Raw genomic sequence first — 26,649 nt, forward strand, 5'->3', positions numbered from 1 at the left:
TATTTCATTTTTTATGTTTTGCGACTTGGTCCGGTCTGACTTAACACCGACCAAATCTTCTGATCAGGCAGGTGAGTTTTAGACGCGGAGAAACGGTTTAACTTCTATTTTATTCAAATGATGACACCCCTAAAATTACTAGAAACTATAAATATGGCTGAGCTCATTAATTTTAGCACCATACTTGCTTTCGACAAATCAAAGAGAACACATCGCACTTGCCTCTGCTGTGCCAAAGAGACTTTTTTTTAGATTTTTCTGTTTTTATATTATTGCAATTTATACCATTCCTACGCTTTTTGCAAAATTTTTGTCAGCGGATTTGCTATGATGCTTTCTAAGTCAATTCAAACATGTTGACACTAATCTGCTCAGTAATTGATTCGTTTTTAATTAGCTCAAGTTATTTTTACAGTTATTATCAAAATTGGAAGAGATGCATGACTTCTTGAAGAAAGCTGTAATGCTTTTTGCTTACAGGTTTGTTTTATCAAAATTTGGGCAACAATTTCAATTAAAATTGTTGCACCTAACGTTGGACGTTGTGCGGGTAACGAACACGTAAGATACTTTCGATAATAATGTTTTATTAAAGCCGAGTTTAGAGGAAGGATCAGAGCGCAATTCCGAAAGCTCTCATTCTGAGTGCATAGAACAGATAGAAGAGATGCTATTAAGGCGATTCAGATTAGCTGATTCTTTTTCCTCCTCTGTCATTTCTGATCTGATTATTCCAAAACAAACAAAAAAACAGACCAAAACTGACTGTCATATACTGAAGATTTGAAATCGAAATTATTGGACATATAGTTTCAACCAGTCACAACATTTTAGTCGCAACTGGAACGGAACGAATTCCTCGCATGAAAATGAAATTAAGTGCCAATTAAAATGATATTGAGTTAAAATGACGCACAAACTGAAACTCTTGTCTCGGCTATATCGTTCTTAGTAAATTGAAATACATATATTTGTTTGCCTTGTACGCTTGAATGTGATGTCTAGTATTTATACTAAGAGTGCAGAGTGCACAGACTTAATTCAGAAATTGAAATTGGGTACAATTCAAAATCTTGTCATTTAAATTTAAAACAGAGTTGCCAATATCGAGTATTACATATAAGTTTTGTTAAAAGTGACAATCACTTGCGATGAAGCGTTCACTTTTGGAGAATTTTAGTGCTCAGTCTCCCATAAAACTTCTACTTTTTTAGATAATTCGTTTAGTGGATTCGGTTCAATGCTTTAGCCAATCGGAGCAGCGGTTCTTTTATCTATTTCTATCTAATTCCAACAATAAAAATAATTAAACGAATTTTAATGGTTGTCCAACAGATCTTGCGTGAGCTCTTAGCCATTGCACGTGGATACCTGTGTGCGAGGCGGGGAATTACTTTTCCTCACCAATTGCGTATAGGGTTCATATCTATCTCGCTACTGAACACTTCCGAATCATCATTGTGCTTTCTGTCTTTATGTTCGCAAACATCTTATTTTTTCCTTGTTTGTTGCCTTTACGAGTGTGAATTTTCAAAATGATTGTGTTGTCTGTAGATTGTGAGATACTTGACACAACTTTTTCCGTTGTCAATATTACCTGAACAGGTGCCACAAATTTGGTAATTGTTTCTGTTCAGCCGTTTTTTCACAGAACTGAAACGTACTAGTTTGTCAGTGATATGTGCAAAGAATACTATGTGTAATTGTACTATCGCATTATGTTTTGTACTGCATTTCTCCCAAATGTGACATGTACCTGCAAGTAAGCTTTATCCGATCTCGTAACCGAACACTGAAGCTTTAATTATAGCATTGTCACACACAACCATGTGTTTTAAATTATTTAAAATGACTGGATGCGCCTGGGTCAATATTTTAAACGCTATGAGCACTGCCACCATACGAAGACCTACCTGACATGGTAGAACTCGATAAAGGTGACTATCGTAAGTCCAAGCTCCATTTTAACCTTCAGAAAATGTTCCTCATCACGAATACTCGGTCTTATGCCAGTTATTAGTAATCACAGTATTTGGCCGGAGGATCACTTCTTGCTTCTGCGATTCACTCATCTCGACAGATTACTAGTACAAGAAGTATAGTAGCAGTTTCCTTTGTTCTTCAGACAAGGCACACAATATCTATATTTGTCATTCGCTTCGTACTGGCTCGGACAGAAGCATAAACCACACTGAGTTTCGTGATCATTGTTTTGGTTATTGGAAACTTTTGCTCGATAGTTTGTTCACACCAAACGAGCTTCAAAATTGTTAAAAGTCACTGATAATCATGTTCTGTTTACATGCCTTCTCAGCACTTTCGAACACTGTCCGAATTGCATCCACTGTCGATGCTCCTTTGCGGAATCCGAACAGCATCTTGTACAGTCTGCGCTCACTTTCCGTGAATTTCGCCAACCTGTTAAGGATGATCCTTTCCAGGAGTTTTCCGAGTGTATCCAGTAGATGGACCTGTACAGGTGGCTTCCTTGCCTTTGGCAGCAACACCAGCTTCTGGTACTCCCACATTTCGGGGAAGTTGCCTTCATTTAGACACTTCTGCATCATGATCCTGAACATGTCCGGATATGCCAGAATCGCAGCTTTCAACACCATGTTTGGTATTCCATCCGCACCGGAGGTTTTCTTTGATTTCAGGCACTTCGTTTCTTCTGCGAGCTCGTCGTTAGTCACTTGCCGATCGTCCGTGTTAGCTCCTTCTTCTTCGCCGTACGATGTTGGTGGCCAGATAGTTGGATCATGCTTCGGGAAAAGACCCTCGACGATTATCTTCAGCTTGCTCGGACCCATTTAGGTGACATCGTCGAGCCCTCCATTTTCGCAATCACGACTCAGTATGCGTCGTCCCAGGGATTGGCGCCTACTTTGCGGCACAGCTCTTTGTGGCAATCTGACTTGCTAAGTCTTAACTCCCATTTTAAAGCAGCCCTAGCTTCCCGAAACGCTGATTTGCGCTCTTCTCTATCTGGTTCCGATATCGCTCTTTGAGTCCGCATTCTGGCTCTGAGACAATCAGCGCATAGCGCACTAAGCGTCTCGTTCCACCAGTAAGCTGGACGCCGTTTGTTGCGTGGTTCCAGTTTTCGCGGCATTGTGGCGCCACAAACCACCACAATCGTTCTTGTTAGGTCAGCCGCATCCATGTTCTCGGTCCCGCCGTTCGTCCGAAATGCCTCAACGAAGAGGACTTTGTTGAAGGCTTTGCGTCTTTCACTTTCGCTCAAAGGTCATCCTTCTCCGTACTGCAGCAGGGTTCCGTTGACCGATACGGTAGCGAATCGCCTGGTGATCACTATGCGTGTACGTTTCGCATACTCTTCAATCCATGTTCTCCGTCAGTGAAGGACTACAGAATGTGATGTCGATGATGGACTCCCTCTCGTCTTCACGAAATGTGCTAACAGAACCTTCATTGCACAATTGGACGATTAATTTCGTTAGAGCTTCCTGCAGGATACACTCTCTTGTGTTAGTAACTCTACTGACCCACTCCACAGCCCAGGCGTTGAAGTCATCACCAATGACTATCGGCTTCCGACCGATCAACTGCTCGGTTAACTGCTCCAGCATTATGCTAAACTGCTCTACTGTCCACCTTGGAGGAGCGTAACAGCTGCGCAGTATGAGCGCTTTATCACTTATGTAATGGGGAATTTGTCCACGACCTGTATCGCAGCTGTTCCCGATCTATCCGCTACCCAGTTACAGACTCTGCAATCAAAACTACATCACACATTGTTTCTGTCGTAGACTGCCACAACAGTGCACAGTGGTCCAGGAAGCGAGATTAGCGGGAAACAATTGTTAACGCATTCATCTTTAGGTTTAGAGATTTGGTGTCTTAGAAACATTTATTGTTCGTGACAAACTGCATCTTTTGGCTGAAACGGTTTTAGGGTGGTCCTTAAATTGTCAAAGTTGTAGACATTATTTCAAATTACAGTTCAGAGAGAATGATACTTTCTTCTGTAATATTCTAGAACAATCAATTCTGAGCAACTTTGTTGAAGATACTAACTTTGTATCTCAAACCGTTTTCATTTTATAGTGAGTTCCATATCATAACTTAGGGTGTCTCTCAAAAAAGCAGTTTTCTCCGTACAGTTTTTTAATATGATTTTTCTCACAAATCTATTCTTCAGTGTACTTTTAGAGCATGATTAGAGGCAACTTTTGCTGAAGAAAGAAAAAATTTATCTTGTCTGGTTCAAAAGTTATACTTAATTTTCACTTAAAAATACGCCCTTTTCAAATGTCGATATCTCAAAAGGGGGCAAACGAAAATTGGTAATTTGGATTGCATTTGAAAGGCTGTACTTTTGCCTACAATATATTGAAAAATTGGAGAACGCTTTTTTGTCTTTCTCAAATAAATCAAATTTAAGTAAAAGCATTTTTGCGTATAATCCTACAGCGCTCATATTAAAAAATATTTGTTTTACGCGGATTCTGTGAATTCTTATAAAGACTTTTCAAGGATCACATACATTTGCAGGCTTTTCATATTGCAAATAGGGTAATGACCCTATTTTGGGCTCACTCGTTAGGGTGGCGCACTCTATCATTAATTACTCGACCTATGTACAATCGTTGAAATGCATATAAATTATGATCGATGCGTTTGGGTCAATATATTTGCTTTACTCCTGAGAACCAGTATATTAAATAACTTGTATACGAGTGCAAGAGAAACTAGAATCGCTTTCCTCTTACTTCCACCCTACCATACCACCAACAAACATAATGGAGCTATCGAAAATGCAAATATACACTGAAGTCTTTTTAGGCGGTTTTTTATGCGCGCATCCTCTACATAAAGAAGCCTAAGTGAACAGTATGTAAAATAATTAAAGACACACTTATTCTTTTCTATTTAATCCCATTACCACTACTAAACTGCCACACTTTATTACGACGACTAACTTACTCAGTTTTTTATTTGTTGGCTGTGAAACGCTAAATCAAAAATTTTAAAAGAATGCTCATCATACAATACAACAAACCTTTTCTATGACCAAAACTACTGAAACGATAAAGGGGTGTCTTTAATTTTTTACATACTGTATATATGAATTGTTGCATTCGCGCAATTCTCTGTTTCCATCTTCGTCGATGAATCTTTGATCATACCCATTAATTTTTGTAGTAGAAGATTAGTTTGATGATTTAAAAACCACAATAAGCGCGTCTTTTAAAGATTACTGCTAGTGTGTGTAATATTGGAAATCGTTAGCAAACATCTTAGCTGCAATGAGTCGAACTCTCATCAGTTCCCCATTTGATAATCAAAATCATGCTTAGTTTCTGGGTTTCAGTATTGCACTTGATGTACTCAATTAAGCGCTTTGCAGAGTGGTCTACCAAATCTACGACAGTCGTTTTAAAGTACTTGAATGATTATCTTATTTCATTTGAAAATATTAAAAACTATGTTGAATAATTTATTGCGTTTATATAACAGAAGGATATCAGATTCTTTTTACTTGAACAATACTGTTATATGAAGGCCAATTTTGTTTTTTGGTTTGAGGTTAGTAGATTACAGATCTTGATACTGCTACCTGCTAAAACCGTTCCTGCAAATGAACAATATCGATTGTAAATTTGTGTAGATTTTGGGAAATCTTGGCAATAATTGGAAGCAAATTATAGGTCAAGTCATTGGTGATTGGTGGTCATTACCCTATCTGCATTATGAAAAGCCTGCAAATGTATGTGATCCTTGAAAAGTCTTTATAAGAATTCACAGAATCAGCGTAAAACAAATATTTTTTAATATGAGCGCTGTAGGATTATACGCAAAATTGCTTCTACTTAAATTTGATTTATTTGAGAAAGACAAAAAAGCGTTCTCCAATTTTTCAATATATTGTAGGCAAAAGTACAGCCTTTCAAATGCAATCAAAATTATCAATTTTCGTTTGCCCCCTTTTGAGATATCGACATTTGAATAGGGCGTATTTTTAAGTGAAAATTAATTTTAACTTTTGAACCAGACAAGACAAAATTTTTCTTTCTTCAGCAAAGTTGCCTCTAATCATGCTCTAAAAGTACACTGAAGGATACTTTTGTGAGAAAAATCATATTAAAAAACTGTACGGAGAAAACTGCTTTTTTGAGAGACACCCTAAGTTATGATATGAAACTCACTATAAAATGAAAACGGTTCAAGATACAAAGTTAGTATCTTCAACAAAGTTGCTCAGAATTGATTGTTCTAGAATATTGCAGAAGAAAGTATCATTCTCTCTGAACTATAATTTGAAATAATGTCTACAACTTTGACATTTTAAGAACCACCCTAAAACCGTTTCAGCCAAAAGATGCAGTTTGTCACGCACAATAAATGTTTCTAAGACACCAAATCTCTAAACCTAAAGATGAATGCGTTAACAATTGTTTCCCGCTAATTTCGCTTCCTGGACCACTGTGCAGTGCGGTGTCACAGTGATTCAGATTTATCAGGGTTATATCCATTACCGTTGGCCTGCAATCGCCTTCTTATAGGCAGGGCATTTAAGGTCACCCGTCTGATGGTCGTTTCCGTCCGCTGGGTTGCAAAGCAAGCACTTCGGCTTCTGCGTGCAGTCTTTCGCAAGATGGCCCGTCTCCCCGCATTTCCAGCACATCCTGGATCTATCCAGGTCTTTGCAAGCCCCTGCCAAATGTCCAATGCCCAAACACTTGAAGCATTTCTTCGCTTGTTTAATCACTCGTGGGGTGGTTTTCAATGGGCATTAATTTCTGCCTTTCCACACATCGATTTGGTAATAGTCTCCTGCAGGTCCGAGCTACTAGTCGTGGGATCCTTTTTCAACTCGAAGAGCATCTTACCTTTTTGAGTACGCCAGATTCTTACCATGTTTTCCCCCAAATCTTTCAGCTCCGGGTCCTCTTTGACCTTCTTGCGCAGCGCTGCATATGTCGTCGCGTTATTGGTTTTGACGAGCACGGATTCTCTCTTTGGCGCCTTTTGACAAGCCGTAGGTTTTACTTGTCTCTTCTGTTCTACTTTTTACTCTGCCGTCTGCTTTTGCTGTTTGGCATTTTTTTTCTTCCAATCTGCAACAATACTCCAGCTTTCTCCCTGTTGAGTGACGATCTTTCCGTCGGCAACAACAGCGTCTTCGAGTGTTTTACTTCTTGGGCCCGCCTGGTCTTCCGTCTCCTGGCGAGTTTTTTGTCCTCCTTAGAGTGGCGGAAATCTGCGTGTTCTCCACGCCAATCTGCCTCTCCTTCCCCTGCTTTGGGGGGGGGGGGGGGGTCTAGGAAGATAGTATCCCTAGTCGACACCAATGCTAGCTCAGCTACATAAGCCCTCTGCGTTGCCGTGTCGTATTCATTCACGGCAGACAATAACGCCTTCCGGATCTGAGAACCATCCCCTTAATGTCCTTATGGACATTGCTTCTCGCATCCACAAACTTGTAGAGCTCCACCAGGTACTTCGCTGCCACTACTGTTTGCTTCCGTTAGGTGTAATTCATCCCGCTCTGCTGTGGCTCTTGTTGCTGCTGATTTCCCTTCTCTTGTTCCCGATGAATCACCTGAGCTGCTCTTGGTGGTAGTGATCTCACCAAACCACCTCTGGTGAACGGATCCGCTGCGCCTGTTGCGTATGTGTGGGTTTCAATATTATTCTCCATTTTGTTGGGTTCCAACTCCGGGCCGCTATCGCCACTCGTTGCACATAGTCGCCTCTCGTGAACCCTTGATTATCTATGCTACCAAAATCTTAGCAACAGGGAGGTCACGCAAGGGTTGACACTATCCTTCATGAGGAGTAGTGTTCAGAGTCGGATCGGCGTAAAATAGGGAATGTTTCAACCGGACCTAGTACCACCAACTAAATGGTGACGAGTATTGAACGTACCCGGCGACCTGTCAGGGTTTTATTAGGACGGAGGCAGCCGTGCTGTTAGCCCACTCGAGATTTCAAGTCGGTGTCATCCTTCCTTACTCAGGGAGTAGAACAGCACGCCTGTCAGCCCAAAGACGTCATCCAATTCGAAATCCGTATTCTGTCCGTTGACGTTTGCCACTGCCAGTATGCCATAATCAGGATATCAATCCTGATCGTGGCATCCGGCTCATCCAGCATACCGCGTTTGTGTCTATGTATGCATGAATGTTTGTGAGTGTCAAAAAATCTTACCGAATTTTCTCAGAGATGGCAGAGCCGATTTCAACAATATTCTATTCAAAGAAAGGTGTAGTGTCGCCATAGGTCGCTATTAAATTTAATTTGGGTTGGAGTTCTGGTTCCGGAGTTACGGGTTGAAGAGTGCCGGTACACAGAAAAATATAAACTGGTACAGTAAGATACCGTTTTTGGCATGCTCCATTTTTGGCAACAAATGGGTTCCGTTATTGTCAACATTGTTGTTGTACATAGTAAATAAACAATTACAATTACAATTACATTTTGTTGTAATAATTGATTCCACGTTTGACTTTATTTTCAAATATGCCTTTACTAAAGTTTATGGGGTGAGCATAGCTAATAAAATTAAATTTGCTGATTTTATTTCTATGATTTCATTTCATTTCGCATATTCTTATATAAGCGAAAATTCTTGTAACATTTTTTTATCTCACAAATTTAGGAACTAGAAACAAGAAGCTAAAGAGAAGAAACTAGAAAAAAGACACTAGAACCTAGAACTTATAACCTAGAACCTAGAACCTAGAACCCGGGGTGGGCGTAGCGTATTGGTAAATCGATTGCCTTGTACGCGGCGCACCTGGGTTCGAGTCCCGACCCCGCACATAGGGTTAGAAATTTTTCATAAGAGATTTTTCTAACCCGAAGAGGCGAATGACCTTAAGGTTAAAACCTCTATAATCGAAATAAAAAAAAAAAAAAAAAAAAAAAAACCTAGAACCTAGAACCTAGAATCTAGTACCTAGAACTTAGAACCTAGAACCTAGAACCTAGAACCTAGAACCTAGAACCTAGAACCTAGAACCTAGAACCTAGAACCTAGAACCCAGAACCTAGAACCTAGAACCTAGAACCTAGAACCTAGAACCTAGAACCTAGAACTTAGAACCTAGAACCTAGAATCTAGAACCTAGAAACTAGAAAGCTTACAGTAAGAAACAAGAGAAAAAAATATCAAAATGCAAGAAGCAAAACAAAAAGTTTAATCTAAACCCCCTCCTCCATTCTGTCTCTTCTAGTTCTAACTATTATATTATATAATCTCATTGAAAATGCCCAACTCTACTACCACAAAAAATAACTCTAATTAATCTCCCCGAATCTTTACAAAATTAAATCACGCTCTCTAGTTATTCCTAGTTTTAAGATAGTTATAAAAATTGAGGAATTCCACGAAGATCCGTCCGAAAATCTTTAAAATAGTGACCGACCATCTTGGATTCCAATGAAACTTTACACGTTTCACCGTCATGCAAGACTAAATATTTTCCACAGGTAATAAGATTATTTTGACTCAAGAGCAACTTTTCAAAAGGGCGTAAACGTTTCTACGTGCATGAATTTCAATTTTTTTTTGTTCGATTACTGTATTTTATACAGCAAAACTATCTGAGAACGAGTTACAGGGAATGAATACTTCTGTCTGAAAAAATATACACTGAAAAAAATGTTGTGTCATTTTTCAAAAAAACAAAAATTTATGATAAAAATTTAAATTGCGAAAAAACCCATTTTTTAAATTTTTTATATTTTGTTACCAAAAACCTAAAGAGAAAAGAAACATTTTGAATGTGATTGCATGATGGAGAAAAAATCGGTAAAAAAGTTTTCCTAACAATAACTTCGTACATGTTTTTAAATTTCATACTAATAGACATACAAAATTGTAATTCTATTACAGAATATAATTTTAAGCACCATTTAAAATCAAAATGCATTTAACAAAAATCTTCCAATATACGATAGTTTTCGAGATATTTGAAATTTTGCTACATCAAAAACAATTAATTCGTGTAATTATGCTCTTTTTAAAAGTTATTAGCGTTACCCCATCAAAAAATTTCAAAAATTTAATGTTTATCGTTTTAAAGACGTAAAAGCAACTTTTTTAGTGTATTTGGATCCTGGAGAAGCTTTCAATAAAAAAGTTTTCCTAACAACAACTTTTGACATTTTTTTTATAATTCTTACTATTTGCAGTCAAAAATACAATTTTCTTTTTGAATATGATTCTAAATGCCATTTTAAATCGAAATGCTCTTAACAAAAAATTTCTAAAATGTAGTAGTTCTCGAGATATTTTAACTTTTGTTTTAACAACACAATTATTTTGTTTTATTACGACCTTTTCATACGTTAGTCGCGTTTCTCCATCAACAATAATAGGTTTTTCAAAAGGTCCGTAAACTTTCCTGCAACTTTCTCTTTGACATCTAGGCGATATTGTGAAACATTTGAAAGTTACATGAAAACAACCAAAATATGATTCAACTATATAGTTTAATCAACAGACCCTATGGTTGAAATATATTTTGGTTGCTTTCATGTAACTTTCTAATGGTTTACAATATCGCCTTGATGTCAAAGAGAAAGTTGCAGGAAAGTTTACGGGCCTTTTGAAAAACCTATTATTGTTGATGGAGCAACGCGACTAACTTATGAAAAGATCGTAATAAAACAAAATAATTGTGTTGTTAAAACAAAAGTTAAAATATCTCGAGAAATACTACATTTTAGAAAAGTTTTGTTGAGAGCACTTCGATTTAAAATGGCGTTTAGAATCATATTCAAAAAGAAAATTGTATTTTTGACTGCAAATAGTAAGAATTATAAAAAAATGTCAAAAGTTGTTGTTAGGAAAACTTTTTTTATTGAAAGCTTCTCCATGATCCAAATACACTAAAAAGGTTGCTTTTACGTCTTTAAAACGATAAACATTAAATTTTTGACATTTTTTGATGGGGTAACGCGAATAACTTTTAAAAAGAGCATAATTACACGAATTAATTGTTTTTGAAGTAGCAAAATTTCAAATATCTCGAAAACTATCGCATTTTGGAAGATTTTTGTTAAATGCATTTTGATTTTAAATGGTGCTTAGAATTATATTCTGTAAAAAAATTACAATTTTATATGTCAATTAGTATGAAATTTAAAAACATGTACGAAGTTATTGTTAGAAAAACTTTTTTACCGATTTTTTCTCCATCATGCAATCACAACCAAAATGTTTCTTTCCTCTTTAGGTTTTTGATAACAAAATATAAAAACTTTAAAAAATGGGTTTTTTTTGCAATTTAAATTTTTAAATCATTAATTTTTGTTTTTTTGAAAAATGACACAACATTTTTTTCAGTGTATATTTTCTTCGGACAGAAGTATTCATTCCCTGTAACTTATCCTCAGATAGTTTTGCTGTATAAAATACAGTAATCGAGCAAAAAATTTTAAAATTCATACACGTAGAAACGTTTACGCCCTTTTGAAAAATTACTCTTGTATCAAAATATTCCAATTGCCAGAGAATATCATGGAGATTCATACAGCGAACACACCTGCAAAGTTTCGTTCGAATCGACGATGGTCATATTTTGCGGTCGGCTGGTTTCTCATGGAATCCCTCAATTGTCCCCCTTAGTTAAAACTTATTTGCTTCAATAATCTTCCTGCTAAAAATGTCAAACCATAAAAGCTAAATGACCCCCCTAATCTTACGAAAATTATATTACCCCCTTGTGTATAGCTATAAATTCTCCTTAGTATAATTTAAAAAAAATCAATATGTAATCCTCTAGTTTTAAGTAATTTGAAATGTAAAACAAACCAAGATTGGCGCCTTTAAGCTAACGCAAACCTGCCTTATCAAATAAACAAATTAAATAATAATAAAAAGTTTAATCTGGAAAATGGAGCTTGCCATGCCCTTAAATAATCCTCGGAAACGATTACATAATTTATGCGATATCGTCTCAACAATCAAACCACGAATTTCTCGTAACAAAACGGAAAGGTCCTATCTACTGAGCGATGTCGAGCTGCGGCGTGCTCTTCGAAAAACCGATGATTTACCGTTCCAAACTCTACAAATTATACAGTGATCAAATCTGCTCGGAGCAACACCGACTCTCGACATTTACCGGACCAAACCACTCTCGTACCTAGTTATGCTCAAGCAAATGTGCGAAATATTCGATCAATCTTGTTAACAATTTTTCAATTAGAATCTCATTGTCGGATGATTGGCTATAGTTTGCCGACCACCACCGCGAAGCCTTCGAACGGTGGGCCATTGGGACGGGAAAATGAGCTCACTTTTCCAACGGCAGCTTGTATCTTTTTAATCGACACTCGTTGACTTTTGTGAACCTCGCTCGTTTTACAACTGATGGGGTTATTGCTTAGATCGGTTCTGACCCAACACGGATTCGATCGTAATTGCTACTGGGATCTCAGTTGAAGAGAATTATTTTCGAAAGGCATTGTTGCTTGGGTCGTGTTTTGAAATCCACTAGAAGTACGTGACGATGATACGTGGAAGGTTTGCTCAATAGAACTATTGGAGGTTCTTCACAACCTCCACTTGGGTTAGATTGGCCAAGTTAAGTACCAAATTAGAGCTGCGAATAGCTCAATACAGTCACCAACCAAAGATACGAGCAATGCCAATCGAGTCAAAATCGTTTTCAAAGTCAGGCACATCGTTTTCGGAAATTACAAGCCTCGTACTCGCAAAGGTACACAGATGAGCAATTTGATGCCTTCAAAGTGTTACAAATCCACGCAAATCGTTCAACAGTTTAATTTTGCAAAAACAAAAAATTGGGCGCCTATTCTACCGCTCAAGAGTCATTGAATCTCATCCTCTACGCTTCTGTTTGGAATGTTGAAGTTTTCAGGTACCCTGCTTCTCTTCATCTTCATTCACGCCTTCGCTCTACTGTATGGCATTCAAAAGAAAAAGAACTATTCATAAGTGGAAACGCATGGCGCGAACACGCGATAAGCGCGGCCAAGTTATGACCGGTGTAAATAATGCGGAGAGCAGAATGGAAAAAAATGTTACATAAACTCCCAAACAATCAACGTCTTGATTAGTGCCGTAGCCAGATGCCAGTTAGGGGATAGGTGCTATTTCTATTTCCATTCTCAACCGGTAGTCTTACTGGTCATTAACATCGAAGATGGCGAACCACTACCTAGCAACGCTCCTGATATGGATGCGGTGAGATATGCTGAACGAGACAACCGAGTCGATCTAAAATCCAGACAGAGGTTGTCAGCAAGGGCGCTGTGGATGGGAAGTAGTTGATCTTACATCAGGTCTTGCATTCACATTTGCAAGCTTTCGCGTGCGGCTTGAATTATGCTCATGTTGTAGGGTGCTCTTCACCTTGGGTTAGCGACACTCGTCGGTTGACCAGCACAGCCTACGGCGATTACTAGATGCGCAGTTCGCGTGTTTCGTTCGATACGATAACTCTTCAATCAGTAGGCCTATAATGATCTGAAGTTTGGCGAACACGGCAAGGTCATCGGGCGGATAATTGATTGGAATTCGATCAAATGGACGGTAGAGAGCGCGAGCAATTTGTTCAGTCAAAAAATGATCAATGGAGACACCCTTGAACTGAGTTTGAAATCAAATCAAAAATTTACCTACAACAGATAAAAAACACTTTACGAAAGTGCCGCAAATATGACGAACTTGAAGAAGGTATACGTCAAATAAGACGACAATCGGCACTTGGCCGAGTCGCTTGCTAAGCTTGCACCTCACTGTGAACTGCGGAGAGTGATCTAAATCGGGCGAAACTGTGCCAATTTCGCGTGCACTTTTTCTAGGCTAAAGCCACACACCCACGGAGCTAGCCGAGCGGTGTCTCTATGTTGACAGCATAATAAAAACAAACACTTTGCGTTGATATGCAAATATGTGGGCACTGCGGCGCACCGTGTGTATTCTTTTTTTTCTTTTCCCAAGCGATTTGTTTGTTTTTATTTTTTCATTCGTCAAAGCTGAACGCAACAAAGAGTGCGGGAGATGGAGAGAATTTGGCTCGAGAGCTTTAATTCTTCGTTCGCAGTCGTACATTAAATTTTCTTTCGTTGGAGGCTCTCTGTCGTCTTAGAGATTCCTCCATCGTGTTTAAGTCACATTTCATTTTGTTGTGCTGAACTTCTGAGGGTTATTCTGCCCATGATCGCATATTTGTCCCATTGTTTGTTTTCTATGGGATTTCTTATCTTTATAGGACTCTTTTGCGATCATGGGCAGTGTTTGTATTTCGAGCGTAATAACGTAGTCTACGTATCGAGAAGGCTGGCACCTCTGTTCAGAATTTGGAGACGCGATACCTCCGCCTAATGTCACTCAATTTTTTTTTCTCAGAAATGGCTGAACCGATTTGCACAAACTTAGTTTCAAAGAGTCAATGAGAGATTCTTTGAATTTATTATCCAATATCGATGATTCCAAAAGTCCCCGGAATGAAAGCAAAATTAGTTATTCGGTGAGGACTAAACCGATTTTTACATATCAAGTATCAAAGGTAAGGTATAAAATGTGTTTGATGGCACCTTCCGTTAACCATACACCTGCGCCCTTCCCCTACCTCCTTCCGAAGACTCGAAGTGATCCGATATTGACCACTTTGAAAGGTTTCGGCAGTTCTGGGAAAAACAGTTTTTTTTCAAAATGAACAAACGCACATCAGTTTCTCAGAGATGGTTAGGTCGTCTTTCAAAAAAACATTGTCTTGAATGAAAGGGATATTATCCGCATAAACTGCCATAAAATTTCGTATGGATCGGTTATATAGTTCCAGACATATAGTCGACTACGGCGAATCTACCCTACTGTGAATTACCCGTCGGTAGATTTGTTCCTCAACCGATGTTCGTAGCATACTCAACTGGCAGCCATCAGCTGCTGGGGTCTGCTCCGATGGAGCGTAACCCCCTGCTATCTATTCGACACGATCTACTCGCGTCTTGCCTACTCAAGAGCTGCCCGATGGGGTATCAAGCTCGGTCCAGCAAGTACAGTGACCTGCCGTCCGGTTCGCTGGCGCCCCGATGACCTGGTGCTATGTCGCGCACTACTCAACTGGTCCCAGGCGGTGTACCTATTCTACACCGGCGGAGAATTCCCCACTGGTGAAATTTCTCCCGAGACCCGATTTGTAGTTTCACGGCGGCTTCCAAGTCGGTGGTGCTACTTTGTTGATCCCTTCGACACTTTCTGTGCGGCTTGGAGCGTATACTTCTCCGTTGACAGCATCCCAAAAATGCTCGTTGTGGCACAGCGCTTCGACGATACTGTCAACTGTAGCACCTATGCCTGGTGCCTCTACGAACTTCCTCGAACCTAGGGCTTTTGAAGACCACATGTTTTGGTGTCTCTTGCACGTTCATGCACTCCTGACGCATATCCAAATCGATGCAGGTACTTCCGGAAGCATCCGTGCCCGGACAAAACGTACTCAGCTAGAGTGATGCAACTTGGCGTCAGCCATTCAGATTTCCACGATGTCTTTTGACTCTGCCGTGTACATTCCTCCACTTCCTCATGGGTCGCCCTGATTATTGTCAGAACAATGTCATCTGCAAAGCTGACGATCTTGACTCCCCTGGGCAGTTCCAGTATTAACACTCCATTGTTCGTTATATTCCAGAGCGTTGGGCCGAGTATGGAGACCTGAGATACTCCCACCGTAACTCTAATCGACCTCCTGCCGTGACCCTAGTCGACCTCTGTGGTCGACGAGACGAACCTCATGTTCGTGTCATAGAGCAATGCTTTTTTCGGAAAGAAACTTTTCAGAACCTTGCACAGATAGTCTGGGACCCGCATTCTGTGCAGCGCTACGGCGATAGCCATCCAGGTTATGCTGTTGGAATCGTTCTTCACGTCAATCTTCATCACGGCGCAGTAACGATTACCTATTTTCCTTTTTTCAACGCTTTCTCCACGCTGATAATGACTGTCCACCGCCGATATCCCTTTCCGGAATCCGAACTGCCTTTGCGATAGTCCGTTTTCAGTTTTAGCGTAGGTCGTCAGCCTGTTGAGCCCTTTCCAGAAGTCTACCAAGAGTATTCAGCAGGCACACAGGCCGATACGATGCTGGATCGCCTGGAGGCTTCCCTAGTTTTGGTAGCAACACAAGCTTTTAAATCCTCCATCTATCCAGGAAGTAGCCTTCTGTCATTAATAATAAGTTGATTACTTAGCGACTTAGTGAAACCCTCTTAAGACATCCCCTTTGTTTAAAGTTGGTGAAAGACCATGCTGGTTAGGGCATGGCAACAACATTTTTTAACTCTCAAAGATTCCCCTCTCATATTGTTACAAATGTCAAAGTAAGCTCAGATGTCACTTTCAACAAGTTACTTTTTATGAAAATTGATTGAAGAATAATAGAGATTATGCACGAGAAATTGATAAAATTCAATATGAATGACAAAAGGCCCTTTAACCCCAATTTCTCGTATTCGGACAAAGGTCGAAAAGGTTCCGTTCAATTTCGGAGATTTTTTCACATTAGAAAAACTGCAAATTATGCATGATTTGCATCACTGAGCAGAAATTTTTTTAAAATAGGGGATTTTTGAGACAAACTGCACACACCAAAAAATAATGAAATTTCAACGATATGTAAATCAATACGAATGTAAACATACAATGATTGAATCAAAAATTTGATTGAAAATTACGTTAAAATCAATTGAATCAACAAACAGCATACAATTTTACACTTTCGTTCGTGTAATATTACATGTCATTCATTTTACAGCAGTATTCGAGTAAAAATATATAAGAAGCGTATTGGTTTTCCGTTTAAAGAAACTGTAATTTTCAATCCACGTGTAAAATTATAATAAAATTCGTTGAAGAAAGCAGTATGTGTTTGTGGTGGAACTTAATTTTACATTTATATTCATGCTCCAAATATGTGCATGAAAATAAACTTAAAATTACAAAATATTTTTTTCTGTGGATCCAGTACCCCACTTCCCCGTATTTTTCGAGAAACAGAATTATCTGTATTCAAATACTAAGGATATTTTATTTAAAATGAGGTATGAATTGTAGGTTTCTGAGTGCCACTTCAAAAGTCATAGCATTTAGTCTATTTTTCCTCCATATTTTCCTATAGTACCAATTTCAAAAATGTCAAGTGAAATGAGCGGGGGTCCAAGCTGTCCAAATGATGTAAAATTTGGCATCTGAGCTTACTTTGACAGTTGTCACAATATGAGAGAGGCCCTAATGCTGGTGCAGCTTCTCAGAAAGAATCTTGATAGAAACTGAATCAAAAGCCTCCTTGCTATATAAGAACACTGATGCCATCTGCTCTTTTCTAGCATAAGCCAGTTGAATTTCTGTTGAGAGAAACGCAAGCCGGAAACCAAATTGTGTATCTGACAGTCAGCCATTTGCTACAACCCAATTGTCGAGGCGAAACAAGATCATTCTCTCACGGTGTGTTTGGTAGAACAATTTTATTCGAAAAAATCGGCATCGCTAAAACTTCAGCATGTGATAGAATGGACTTTTCCCTTTCATTTGAATGTAAAATTAAAATATTCTGTCGGGGGTTCCAGAACAACTTTTTATTTAAAAGTTTTTTTGTTTGAAAACTTTTCAATGAAACTTGTTCACATTTTCGCCCATAGATAGTACTTTAGGCATCTGATGGACAATTTCATTGTGTAAAACTTTGTAGAAAAATACATCGCGATCTAAAATCGCCAGAGAAAGCTATTAATTTTTTTTCGAAGTTTCCAGATTAGCACGGGGCCTCTTGGTTAAGAAGCTTTATTCCAAAAACATTTTCATTTGTAAAAAAAATGGTTTGCCTTATTTTAACAGCGTGCTCAGAAAAACTTTACGCGGAAAAAACATAATTCCAGATTCCACCGTTTTATGCGCACCAATTATATTTTAGGAACAAGAAGATATAGAGAAGAGTAGATAAAATTTTAACGAAATTAGTACTCTTTTGAAAAAATGCTGCCAAAGAACAAAAACTTTGAACACCCGTTAGGGAAATTCATCATCATTACTGGAATTTTCTTTTTCACGAAACTTGTCGGTAACCTTCCGTCACTTGCGTTAGTGCACTGGGTGCACGCTGCTCTGAAAATCTATTAATAATTTTCAAATACCTTATAATCTTCTCAACCTTATTTAGGAAAGTTGTTTAATAAGCTTCTGTAATTTAGTTCAGGAAAAAAGCTGAAGGTTTCTGTATTTTCTCCGTCTGCAACAGATAAACCCTTAAGGCTGACAAAACGTGGACATTGCCTAAATCGGGACATAAAATATTCTTCCATTCTGATGTAGTCTGATAACTATTTCTGATTATTTAATATAGTCTTCTAGCGCAAAAATTAAAAAAAAAAGATGTTTTTATTTTTGCTCTTTAAGATCTTTATGATAAGGAAAGCATGCTTAAGGACATTATACATGCGAGCCACAACATAGCTGCCACGCCGCACACGCCCCTCTCCCCTGCCTAACCATGTATCTGACATGAGCAAATATAAAAATACGTTTTTCAACACACTAACCTTGCTGGTGTGCCACGAAACTGCTACTTAAGGAAGCTAGAACATTTTCCTATACAATCAATCCGAGTTTTTGACGGAATGCCACTCCTCTTCACTTGGGGTTTCTTTTCGAAACATTCTTATTTTTCTTCTTCTCGTTTTCATTGCACTTTTTCAAATGCACTTTATTCACACACCACTCGCGAAACTTTAATCGTTTACTAACAAAACTTCAAATTTTCTGCCAATGTACAGATGACCAAAGGAAAATGTTCGGAAACTCTCATTTGTGCGTTTGAATTTTCACTTCAGATTTCAGTTTTTCTCAATGATACATTCTTTCGTGACGTTACAACGATTTGACGATTTTTCATTCCATAAATATGTTATAACTTTATCAAATGAACGCCTACATCAAAACTTATTACAGATTCGGAAATTAGACAAAATTTCACTAAAGATTCAATAAACATAAACTGAATATACTGGAAGAGGATTGTTTTATAACTGATAATGTAACGTGACGTTACAACGCGTCACAAATTAGAACTTTCAACGTATTTCCATAAAAGTCAAAATATCTGCTCTATAATATTTTTAACAAGAACAAATCTTTTACAATGTATCTTTTAACTTTCGTGACGTTACAACGCTCCTTTCTCAGAAAAGCGATATATCGTTGCGTTGTAACGTCACGAAAATCTTCAACTTTTCCATAACTCTGTAAGTTACGCTGGTGCTATTGTGTTGAGTAAAATTTACAATATTTATCACATTTAGCCATTTTAATAAAAATTTACTCGAATAACAATATGGGGTTGTCGAAAAATCACGTTACAGTTTTTTTTAATTGTAGCAGAAATAATTGATCAATCCAAGATTTTTTTTCTTATCTGTTGTTGATAAATTTGAGTCATTTGACATATTTATTTATTTGACACGCTCAATATGGTAGTTTAACGGAGCCAGAATGGTAGCTTATATCACATATTTCATAAACAAAAATAAACTGGCAGTATTGCTTTGTTTAATTTTGTAAGGAATCAAGTTCCCGATCCGAGTTTATAGTATGATATTTGTATTATTGGGCTTAAGCAAGTGGATTTATATGACAAAGCGAGCACAATTTAAGCGCCAGGCAATCGACAGTGCCAAGTATACTGAAATATTGTATAAATTATAATTGCAAAGATTCAGAGAAAAAGAACACGTCACATCGCCGTGATGTTGCGAAAGAATGTGTTACATCCAATCGTCAATTCGACGGGTTTTTAAAAGTCTGCATACACCCATAAACACTCCCTCATCTATCTTTTTTGGGCTCATTTGAGATGAGCTAAAGCCTTTTTATCCGACTCTAAGCAATTGAGCCGATTTAGTGCGGTCACTCAGATAAGTCTCTATAGACCCAATTATGTTTCTACAACCTCCCGTAAATTCGAATAGGTACCCGTCAATATTGGATTTAATACCTCAGGCATTTCGATAATGTAGCTGCTTCGATGATGTATTTGGGCTTGTAACGGAAGAATTGGTTAGTTACTAACTGACACGTGCCGACTACAACGGAGGTTGCGGAGAACCTTAACCCTAGAACGTTGCACTTGCGTTTTCCATCCTAGAACGTTGCACTGGGGTACAAATGTTCCCCACGCGTTCGATCGCAATTTTTGCAGGTAAAAATGCAAACAAAAGAAATGTATAATAGACCATTTTCTTCATTTTCTAATTGCAAAAACAGCTGTGTAAGTAAAAGTACGGAATTTATTGAATCAATGATACATACATTGGTTTGAACAAAATGAAAAGTGAAAAAATCGCTGTTCTGACTTTTTCACAAAAAATACTATAATTTTGCAAATTTTCAACCGATTAGAAAAAAATCAAATGATTCTAAAAGTTGAAAGAATGATCTTGATACGGTACAAAATGGAATTACGATATTTTTGAAAAAACTGCAATTATTTTGAAGAGTGAAAGTTTATAAATCGGGTTTTGGAAAATACCACGAAATGGGGTGAAAATTGAAATGAAAAAAAATATTTCTGACCAGTAATGCATTGGTAACACGCAATGTTACTGTTACTGCTGTTATTGTACGATAATTATACATGCGAGCCATTCCTTTGAAACACTATAAAAAATTAACACGAAAACAAGAAAAATCAGCAAAAATGAGAACGATTTTTTGTTCCGCTTAAAAATTAAATTAAGTTAATTAAATAAACGATTAAAACGATTATATAACACTAATTGTTACTACCGTAGTAAAACACCCAGTATTTAAACTGGTATTGTCACGAATCACATTTCCACTGACAGCACGAAACCTGACGAAACACTAACGGCAACCGTACACTGGGGTACAAATGTACCCCACGCCAACTTTGACACCTGCTTTCACGAAGGCTATAAGCAAACTGGCTATACCATCTTTTTCTACTTTTACTAGGAACTCTAAATTGAATTATGGTTAGGGTCCCAGGTCGGTAAATGTCGAGTTCTCGTTTTTACACGGCCCCAAACAAGGCGTGGGGTATATTTGAACCCCAATGCAACATTCTAGGGTTGAAACGGGCGTCTCGCCGATGATGGCGAAGTGTGGAATGGTTGATTACTGAGAGGAAAGAAATATAGAGGAAAGAAATATTCATGGAAATACAAACTCGAGAACAAAGTTCGGAAAGTCCCTCACCACCTTCCATCGCATGTCCTGGACTACGTTGCTGTTAGTGTGATTGCATCGGAACGTATCATGTAACCAGTGTCTAGGAGAGTACAGCGTAGGTGACGTTGTTTAATCGTTTATTAAAAATAACTCCTCCAGTGCATTCAAGTGTTGTAGATCAAATCTTCTACAAAATTTTGTTTATTTTCTGAATCTATAATTAGGTTTGATGAAGGAATTCATTTGAAAAAGTTATATCAGATTTATAGAATGAAGGTTGGTCAAATCGTTGTACCGTCACGAAAGAATGTGTAGATGGTATATAACCCTTTAAGCACTTAAGGATATACATTCTGAATTTATGAATATCACGCTAGTATAATTTCCTGTTTACGAAACAACTTGAAAGTGTTTAAATAAACCATACGTAGGAAAATTTGACACTATATCTGATAAATCATTCAAGCGTCTGATAAAAGTTGAATTGCGTGACGTTACAACGAAAAGTGTATCCTGTTCTAACTTTAGTTCTGCATATCCAGTAAAAGAAATTGTAGGCTTTTTAGAAAAGTATTTTTGAATGCAAAGAGAAACCGGAATATAAATTTGAACAAAATTTTATTTTTTTATTAAATTTATAAAATGGGCATTTTTCGTGACGTTACAACGCAGAAACAATCAAAACTTCTATTAGTTCAAAAAGTATTAGTGATCAAATCAAGAAAAAAATCTTTCCAGTTTTACAGTTCTACACTCAATAACGAACAAATTCCTTTAAACAGATAAAAATTTCAATAATAGTTTCATGAAATAGAACTTTTCTTAAATGTCAATAATTCAGGAGCCATTTTCCGTGAAATTCAACTTACTTTTCTTTATATTTTTCAACTATTTGTCGAAATGTCAATGGTTGGATTACATAACTTTTCAATGGTTTAAGCACTACCGAATCTAGGAAAAAATATTGTGATAAATAAGACAAAACACAAAAGTCACTCTGGTGTACAAGCCCGCGGAATGTGTCACATGTATTTTCTAAGAAATGTGAAACGATCTCAGAAAAACTTTTGCAACTTTTCAAAAATTAAATTAAAAATTCTGCAAAAAATCATGAAGACGCACAATAACTTTATACATCTCAATGACTTTTGAGGAATTGAAAGCCTTTTTAGAGATTTACGCTGTTTTAGCTGAAAACCTGGTCAAGTCTCCCCATGTTTCCCTACATTAGTATTATTGATTTGTTTGTGATAATATTGTTCTACTAGAGACAAAAAATATCCCGAGTAAAACGATTATTCAAATTTAAAATTTGAATTAGCACGAAATAGGCCAAATGTCGGTCACTGGTGTCCTCGTAGGTTGATTATTAACATGCCCTTTCTTCTGATACTCTATGTCTAAAACTCATTCCCCTAAAAGTGAAATACCTTTGGAGAACTATTTTTTGAAAAGCAATCTTCATAAATGATTATCACAATGTTTAAATAAACGAATGTTCTAGACTTCCCGATAGAACATTTTAAATGTAGTCTCAGATGAAAGAGGAATATCTAAGCATTCGATTAGCGAGTTGTTCAGCGGTACTGATTTTTCATCTTTGTAACTGCAGTATTTTTTGATTTTGATTCAGTATATGGACATTACTGTCTTGCAAAGATTACCCACCTAGGTGGAATTGGTTTGTTATGGTGGCGAAAGTTAGCGCATCGGCGATTTATAGTGATTTTACCCTAGTTAGCGTATTAGCGTTCGCTAAAACTCTACTATCTCACTCATCTGTATAGCAGACGCAAAAAGTGAATACACAAAGGTGAGCCGGCAACACTTAAGATGTGTGTTTACTCACTACAATCCATCTCATCGCATCTCACTGTGTGTTGTTTCTCTGTTTGTTCTGTCTGAGCATACCTTCCACCAACACCTGAATCGGTTCTGTGTACACTTTTCAGCAGCACTCACCAACTAGACTACTATCCGTCCAATACTACTAACAACTAACAGCACATGGCGGCACACTAAGCAGCACCGGCTGGCTCTGGCTGGGTCAGAAGCAAGGGTGCTGTTAACGCGCGCAACGACCCGATGCGCAAACCGATTCCGAATGGCGCGCGAGATTCAAATCTACCGCAAAGTCGTGCGCCCCGACAGTCGGAGAGCAATCGCACGGTCGCAGATTTTAGTTCCAATCATAACCTCACCGAAAACGGTCGTGTGGCGGTTTTCGTTGCTCGTTGTTCGACTGAAAAGTTCTGACGGTATCGCCGCGGAGTGTATCCTCTTCCTTTTGGTGTCGTCTATGATTCTACCCGATATATGCTAGCCGTCGATGTCGTGCGACTAACGCAGCAGGGTGCGACTTGGTGCATTGTGTGTAAGTGCCGCGAGAAAAACGCGTATGCATGCATAAATTTAAGACCTACATATTGGAGAAAAGGGTGCTCGGCTGGAACCGCTTGATGTTGTTTGGTTGTTTTGACTCGTGAGGATGCACCCCGCTTGCAGCTGGGAGGGACGTTTGGATTTGCATTCTTCATCTCGGCGCCTTGAAGATGTTTGGTTGAGCGGTCGGTCCGACTTGTGGTGGGTGGGTGGGTGTGCAATGGTTGCAATTGTGATGCAATTTAGATCTTCTCGGCGGACGACTATGCGAAGATGGCGAGACTGGCAGTGGAGTAGCAAGAAAAAAATGTTAAATATCAACCAGTTCAGTGTGCCGATCGGAGTACTAAGTTATGACGGCGTTCGCGACGACGACGACGACGATGAGGAAAATTAGCAAGCTATAGATCCTCTGGCGAGGTTTGTTTTTGTTTACAAGTGAGATGGTGCGGAATGAAAAACAAGATGACTTGAAACAGATCGTAGTCAAAGATGTTCCAGTGACCGAAGAAAGAGGCAACATGTTGCAATTTTCCCAGCTGTTACACTGATGACCAGGTCGTTCGTGTACGGGTGGGATTGTGAAGGTGAAGGCGTGCGGTAGTCGGGCTTTCGTCGTTTGTTTGGCGTTGAAGTCGCATTAGATAGAGTGGGAAACTGAGAATGGGCAAATGCGTATTTTTGTCTATGTCGCAGGTGTTGTTTGCTTTGCTGTTGGCCGGTGTTGAGATTGCAACCATTTTTATGCAATTGTTTTCCAGGCTGTTTTAAATATTCAACGCTTACCAAATGAAAGTTGAACCTCAATGCTTTTGAGCATTTGAATATATTATTGCTTAACCCAAACAGCTTGGATTGATATCACTTCGACAATAATAAAAGGGATGTACTAATTGTGATTATTGAGATTTGATTTATTCTCAATTGTGACACGCTTCTTTAAAGATTTTTTTTATTATTATTTTTAAAGGCATACAGAGATGAACAGCAGCAATCATCATTCAGATTGATGCTAATCGTCGACAGGTTTTCAGTGGTGATCTTGCGTGGCTTAATTTTTGCCGGTTGTCACGGTAAAGATAGATACGTCTACCTTTATCAAGGACACATGATAGTGAACTCGGGTGATTCGTAGTTATTCTGCCTAAGCTCGACCCTCATTATCAGAAGGCAAAAATTAAGCCCGCACGATATTAAACCTGTTCTAATGACCCTGCCACTTCTAGTTTTCCGATCTGTTTACTTCACATCCTTGCTCTCACTTGAGTACTATGGCTCTAAGTTTCATAACTTTCCCTACCCAGTAATCTCTAGCTAATTGAATGTCGTTAAAACGTGAAAAAAAGAAAATGTGACTAACATAGTCGAAATAAAAAAGGAAAAAAGAAAACTAATTATCTAGTAAATGTTTTCAATTGTTGGTAACGCATATAAAATAATAATTATCATCGCTTACATTGTACCAGAGCCTTTGATATATATATATATATATATATATATATATATATATATATATATATATATATATATATATATATATATATATATATATATATATATATATATATATATATATATATATATATATATATATATATATATATATATATATATATATATATATATATATATATATATATATATATATATATATATATATATATATATATATATATATATATATATATATTTAAATTGTAAAAAAAACCATTTTTTTTCTAATTTTTTATACTTTGTCAATAAAAAATCAAAAGAGAAAAGGAACATTTTAAATGTGATTTTATGATGGAGAACTTATCTGTAAAAAAGTTATTCTAAGAATAATTTTATACACGTTTTTAAATTCTATAGGGTAAGGTGGGACAAATCCAACCATGTGGGTTAACCCAACCCCCCTCTGTTATCGAAAATCGGAAGCACTACGCTAACTAATATCAGTGTTGTCGTGTAGAGCATCGAAAATAATCGTAATGGTGGTATGACAGCATTTTATTAATCTTAGTATTGACATGCTGAAACTTTAATAAGTGTGTTTTTACAACTTTTCATTTGATTTTTGTGCATAACTGACTACAAGATATTTCTGATCGTTAACCCTTTCATGCCCAACTTTTTCCTAGTGCGTGTAGGGTTTCAAAACTATTTTTTCTTGAAAACGGTTTGGTCAAGAAACTCGAAAAACCTTTTTTCATAAAGGTAGGTGCTTCCCTTGCAGTGCTAGAAGCTGCTCAATTTTTACCTTCCAATGCTCACTACAATTCTCCTAGAATATTTACAGTAGTCCAACTCCGTGGAAAACGTAGCCAAAAATAGTCTAAATTGATAAGTTTTATCAGGTTTAACTTATATTGCATTAGAACGAAGTTGTATGGAAAATTAATTTTCCGTCGTCAACGTAAACTGTCCCTGGCAGCACTGCTCCATCGGAGTTCAATCAAACTAATTGCAATAACTTCAGTTCTAGAGCAGATCCTTGTAACTGTTAATACTCAAATGAAAGCCAATAGTCACGTTTATTAGCCTTACTTGTTTTTGTGATCAAATCTTGCCTCAATCAGAAGTTATAACTGTTTAAAATCGTTGTTGTCCACAAACAACATTGGCATGAATGGGTTAAAGAAATCGCAAGTGCGTTTAGATTCATGCTAATGAAAAATGACACGATGCACAGTGGCGGATGTACCTAAAAACCTGGCCAAAAGTCGAAAATTGCATGGTAGTATTTTGGGTTTTAGTACATATATTGTCCTTCAGATGGTGCTGCCGCATGCTATTTTAAGTGAAACGTTCCAAAATTTCCATATTTGAGGTGGCTACATATCCAAACAGTTAAAACTACCGCGTTTTGCTCATATTTTTTATCGAGCGCTCGAAATATCAGTATTATTCAAATGTAACTGGATTTTGATAAAACAGCCGGTTTTGAATATGGTATATTGGAAAGTTAGGCTGAAGGTATGTGCTTTATTTATATGCATTGATGTCAAAAGATATTATTTTGTTTGTTTATATAAAATGTCAATAAGTTTCACGATTTTGTAGCAGATGGTTTCAGCACACATTTTTGTTAAATTATTGAC

The 26,649-nt window shown here is 37.6% G+C and overlaps 2 protein-coding genes across 3 annotated transcripts in view; one reads left to right on the forward strand and one right to left on the reverse strand.

Moving 5' to 3' along the window:
• LOC131683955 (uncharacterized) overlaps positions 1-26,649 on the reverse strand; it is a 378,198-nt gene that overhangs the window by 57,417 nt on the left and 294,132 nt on the right. The window lies entirely within an intron of this gene.
• LOC131683956 (mucin-2) overlaps positions 23,346-26,649 on the forward strand; it is a 286,481-nt gene continuing 283,177 nt past the window's right edge. Inside the window, exon 1 of the mRNA XM_058966378.1 lies at positions 23,346-23,561. The gene's annotated coding sequence lies outside the window, so the exon portion shown is untranslated. The remainder of the gene's footprint in view (positions 23,562-26,649) is intronic.

The sequence above is a fragment of the Topomyia yanbarensis genome, chromosome 2 (assembly GCF_030247195.1).
Source record: "Topomyia yanbarensis strain Yona2022 chromosome 2, ASM3024719v1, whole genome shotgun sequence".
NCBI lineage: Eukaryota > Metazoa > Arthropoda > Insecta > Diptera > Culicidae > Topomyia > Topomyia yanbarensis.